A 6000-nucleotide genomic window follows, 5' to 3' on the forward strand; every position below is an offset into this window, starting at 1 on the left:
CTGCAGCGGAGAGTGCGCTGATATGACATTTCCTGGCAGATTAAAACTGTGTGATGGACCGAGACTCGAACCCGCCTTTGCCTTTCGCGGGCAAGTGCTCTACCATCTGACCTACCCGAGTACGACTTGAGTCCTGTCCTCACAGCCTTACTTCTGCGGTATATTGTCCGTCTGAGAGCACTAAAAATATGGAAATTCTGACGAGCTGAACTCATGAACCTCAAAACACTCCAGTATTGTCAAAACATACTGAACGAGTGAGGTCAAGTATTGGCAGTTTGACATTATACTCCATTCAGATGTTCACACAACTTCATGAACCAGCCACAAGCTGCTAGTGTCCACTGTTTATGTTTTCAATCCGCCTTTGTGCATATCATACCTCAGACTAAATTTTTCAAGCAGGCTTTTAATACAAAACAATTTTAATAGATCTATGAAATGGTTAACATTGTACGAGTACATACCACTTCAAGGTGGCCAACAGAGGATTCTCTAAGGCGTTGCTTACGTTATAAATCTGAAAATATAGTGCAGGTTGGTGAATCACATAGCAGTTAGGAAAACGTTTCCACTTCGAAAAATAAGTTATGTATCTGCAACGGCTAGTAAGAGGTCTGCGAAATGTAGTCAATTTCACCAAATTACCACAAACATAAAATAAGTTTTACGATAACTGCCTGAACATGTCCTTGGCAGGCAGATATTCTTACTTCACAGGTTTCCATAGAATTTTACTAACTGTGTTCGGTGATATTACAAAGCTAAACTTCGAGCATTTGTATGACCTGCCTGTCGCCAGGAACCTCAAAGTTGCAACCCGCCTCTCGCCGACTACGACTGTCTCTATCATTAATGTAATGTTTTATCCCATATCAACATTTATGCCTTGTACTCAATGGAAATTTATGATATCTTTCAGGTGCATGGTTATGATTTCAATCAGTAAAGTCATTCCATATCAACTTGCCTAGTCCTCCCTGCTTGAATGTAGTGGATTGTGATAAAATTTTATATGAACAGTTGTCCATGTTCCCAATGAACACTGGTAAAGTTCAACATTCGTCAAAGCAATAATGGCCGAGATGTAGTCACTTGTTTGACTTCATGCGCGCTTCTCGCAAAGTGAGTGTGAATTTCTGGAGACTGTTGATCTCGGGTGATATTTTGTTGAAAACAATTAAATTTGGTCATCTTGTAGAGCTTTATGCGTTCTCTTAAGAACAATAATGAAAAGAATTTTACAAACCATATTCAGCCAGTAAATTGTAGACAAAATCGCCAGAAAAACTTCTCACCCGGAAAAATGTCAGAGTTTTTCTCCTTATAACTTGGGTACTAAATGCATGACGAACTTGAAAGTTGGCATGCAGTAACCTAACGACATCAAGTATTCAGACACAAAGTTTCATTTATGTACCATTTTCCAGTACTAAATAAATGAAGTGCAAAATTGAAAATTTTGTAAAAAAAATAAAAACTGCAGGTTTTTCGACCTGATTTTGCAAAAAAACATGTTTTACAAAACTCTCCAAATGGGGCTCGTTAGAAATGCCATGGTTTTAACCTCTAAAAAATTGTATTTGATTTTCCAACGCATGTTAACAATGCTACATAATTTCAATCAAAATTTGGAGCGATAATCGCGGTACAAAATGAATGCAAACTTTTGATTCTTATACATTGGAGAGTAACTGCTTGCTGAACATGGAACTTAGTACACAATAGGTCAGTAGCTCAAGGATGTGGAATACAAACTTTCATTCATCTACTATTTTCCAATAATCTACAAAGTTTTAACTATGGGTTTGTATATCTCGTTGATGTCAGGCATGATAAACATGAAACTTTGGACACAATAATTATGAACATAAGGTTTTCCAATATAAAATATCATTTATGTATTGCTTTCTAAACTGCTAAAAAATCATATGAAAGTTAATTATTTTTATAAGACTTACAGAAATAGATTACTTTCAACTTCCTTTTAGAAAATCTGTTTTCCATAATTGATTTCAAACTAATCACAGTTGGAAAGGGCACTTATTCATGCATTCATAAAATCACATTTGATTTTCCAACTTGCATTAACAATACCTGAAAATGACAGGCAAATCTGAGAGAATGTACCACTGCAGCAGACTACATTGCAACAACCTGCTGTCTATGTTTTGTTGCATTTGTTTTTTGTTATTAAACTGACAAGTAATATCTTACTATAGTGCACTGTTCCATGGTGACATTGACACTACTGTTGCAGAACATGAACCGCCATAGGGGTCACACCTGTTAGATGTGCAATACTGGCCATGGGTGGGTTACTTCATCCAGGTTAGCAAACCTGTAAATTGATTTCTTAATTTAGGTTACAAGTCCCTAAATGCTTACAAAGCTATTGTTGTATTGATGTCACAATAATGTTGCAATGCTGAGAAGTTGAAAATTAAAATTGATATTACTTTTTGCTTGGTGCCTATGCAAGATACTGTTATAGATTTGAGATCAGGTACTTTGCAAATGGCTTTGTAAGCAGACAGATACCACCACAAGGCTTTGGAAGTTAAATTAATAAACCAAACCACAGGCTTGTGAACCTGAGTGAAGAAACCCACCCATGGCTGGCATTGCTCAGGTGATGGGTAATGGGGTTGACAGTTTATGTTCTTGACTGGTAGTGCCAATGTCATCATGGATGAACGGAACTTAGTTTTAAAAAATAAAAATTTCATGCAAGGAAACACAAACAGGTTGCTGTAACTTAGCCTATTGCTGTGGTACATTTCCTCAAATTCGTCTGTCATATTCAGTTATTGAAGACAAACATTGGAAAATCGAATGTGATTTTCTGAATGCCTTAAAACATGCTCTTTCCAACTGTGATTATTTTGAAATCAATAATGGAAAACAGATTTTCAAAAAGCAAATTTAATGTGGTCTATTGTTGTAATTTTTACGAAAAAATAATGTTTGCACTGACTTTGTAGAAAACAAATGATATGTTATACTGAAAATCCATATTTATAAATCGTGTCCAAAGTTTCATGTTTATCATGCCTGTAATTGACGAGATATAAGAAGCCAAACTGAAGTTTTTCCATGAGTCGATTTTTTGGATGATTTTATCTTAAAATTTTCTGGCTGAATATGGGTTGAAAATTCTCGTCATTATTATTATTAAGAGAACGCATGAAGCTGTACAAGATAGGCAAATTTAACTTCTTTCAACGAAATATTGCCCGAGATATAACAGCACAAGATTGTCAGAAATTCTCACTTCAAAGTCGCGCATGGAGTCAAACAAGTGACTATATCTAGGCCAGGATTGCTTTGATGAACGTTAAACTTTACCAGTGTTCATTGGGGGCATGGGAGAATGTTGACATAAAACTTAATTTAAATCCTTGACAGTCGAGCAGGAAAATATTCTGAAATGAAGCGGTTTGACATGGAATTTCCCTAAATTAACATGTGACCATTCTCTCCTTTTTTTTCAGCCACTCTTGGACCCACTTCCTCCTTTTCGTTGTTTTCTGTTGCTTGCAAGTTATATGTAATGTAATTGCAGCACACCCTTTCTTTTGGGTGTTCGAAATTTTAACCTTGCAAAAGCCATATTACAAACTGAAAATTTTCGTCAGTAACATTGATGATGTGATTCCACTTCAGTGTACTGAAGGTTTGACAAACTAATATTGTCAATAAGTATTGAATGTGTGCAGACCCCTTATGAGGTTCAGCTCCGGTGGGAATGGGCATCCTGGACTACTGAAAGCAGCGATAGAGCTCTCTGTTGATATGGCATCGTTAGAGATCCTGTGTAGGCTCGCTACGTATAGTGATATTAGACTGCAGATGTATTAAGGCAGCAGCTTATTATGTTTTCATCTGGTACGTTCATTGCTATTTTGGAAGCGAATGCTGCTTTTTCTTTCTGTGAAAGTGAGAACCTGCCAATGTATTACGAATAGTTACAATAACCCATCCCTAATAATAAATAAAAGTCTCATTATGTTAACTCGATGTACTTTTTCAGTGCATTGTGATTCTGTCCATTAAGTGCTAATCCTACGAACCTGGAGGTCCCTGTATTGAAACTCATTACGGTACTAGATTTTATTTTTATTTATGTAATAAACAACAAATTGCACTATGGTCCACATTACACTCGATAAGTTAGTTCTAAGATCGGATGAAGATGTAAAGGGCATATCAAAGGTAGCAGGACCATTCTGGTGGCAGCATATTAGTTTATTACGGTGGCCTTACGATGAATCCAGTCCTATCGGAACTTCTGCTCAATTAACGAATGATACAATACCACTTAAATTCTGGCCAGATGTGAATTGTTTCATATCCGTGGACGTTCATAGAGTTTTCTAATTGCTGAGGTAAAAAAAGAAGGGTTATGGCGCTACAGACGTACACTACACATTATTTTGAAACCTAAGTGGGCAGGGCCTGCCGTCATTTTAAACAGCCCAAAACATTAACAGACTACTGTTTACGATTGCTTGTTGTTCATTATTTCTGTCTCGTGCACAACAGCTGTATTTGTATCGGTAGCAAATGAAGCTGATCTCCGAAACCAATATGTGTTGGCTTACTGGTACTGCTTCTTGTTCATCACCTTTTCGGCTTTCAACTCGTATCAGCAACATTTTTAATGTTCACATTTGCAAAAAAATTACCTACGCGTTCTTTGTTAGCCCATAAAATGTGCAATAAGGAAAGAAGCAATGCACGCTGTAGTATCTTGCACATGTCAACAAAGTGAACGGTTATTGACATGTCAACGAAACAGAGCTGCGTGGGAATGGATAGGAAATCTAACGCCAAGTGACAGAGATAAAACCACTATAATAAAAGTAAACAGCGCAAGTATAATTCACGTATACAGAAGAAAATATTGCTTGGCTGGCTCAACTTACGAACGTAATGCGAACTATAGAGCACGCTAGGATCGATTAGTACACGCGTAAACGACGCAAGCTAGTGTTTTTGGTGAAACTACTACGTCTCCACAAAATCAAAGCAGCATATGGTATTTTCGATATGACCACGAAAGTCAGAAATGTCCCAAATGATCGAAATTGGGCATGGACACATCAGAGTGATGTCACAGGGGAAGTATCACTGCAGTGAACCATGGAAGTACAAATGCGTTGAAACCAATGTTTTTGGGTTACGTAAGATGGCGGACGTCGGCTTCAACCTTGTGGCATAATGACGACTATCTTCTTTTTTTTTATCTCCATGACGTTTTCTCCATATCTAATTTTCTGTCTGCATATCGATATACTCTGATACTTTGAGTTTATACTACGAAAATTAAATGCAAATAATCAACACCAAACGCTCTCCAAACAATTCCAAATTAGTTTTTATTTTTTTTTACTTTTCTGTTTTAAATGTGGACAAAGTGTACATTTCTATCTGTATTTTTATTTATTTTTCTATCGATGTATAATCGATACTACAACATAACAGTAAGTTTCCAACTTTGATATTTGGAAATTTTGTAACCTTTCTTATCAGATATTACTATTAAAACTTTTTTCACAAATATACATCATCTGGAAATATTATACAAGCTGAATTTGATAAGTAATCTAAAAGACGGAAATCATAATAACGTTATTTTGAGTCATGGTACGTTGCTGACTGTCTTAGAGCACTTAGATGTCTTGATGGGCGCCATTTGTGCCATACCGTTTTCTACTTGGTTTGAGTTAATATCCAGGGAGAAACTCTTTGAAAACATACGATAATAAGAGTTACACTGCTTATGTTTTGATTTGTACTTGAAAAAGCATGTGTGAAATGTTATGCGAAAGAATGAATATAACAGTTAATGAGGAAACGAACTGTTGGGTTGGTGCTTAAGTTCGTAGCTTTTTACCATAAGTTTAATGAACGGGACAGATACACTTAACAGAGACTTTATTTACCAATAATATAGACTACTTCACTATTTACAACAGTCTGCTATACGTGGTTTTG

Source organism: Schistocerca piceifrons, chromosome 11 (assembly GCF_021461385.2).
Source record: "Schistocerca piceifrons isolate TAMUIC-IGC-003096 chromosome 11, iqSchPice1.1, whole genome shotgun sequence".
NCBI classification, from domain to species: Eukaryota; Metazoa; Arthropoda; class Insecta; order Orthoptera; family Acrididae; genus Schistocerca; species Schistocerca piceifrons.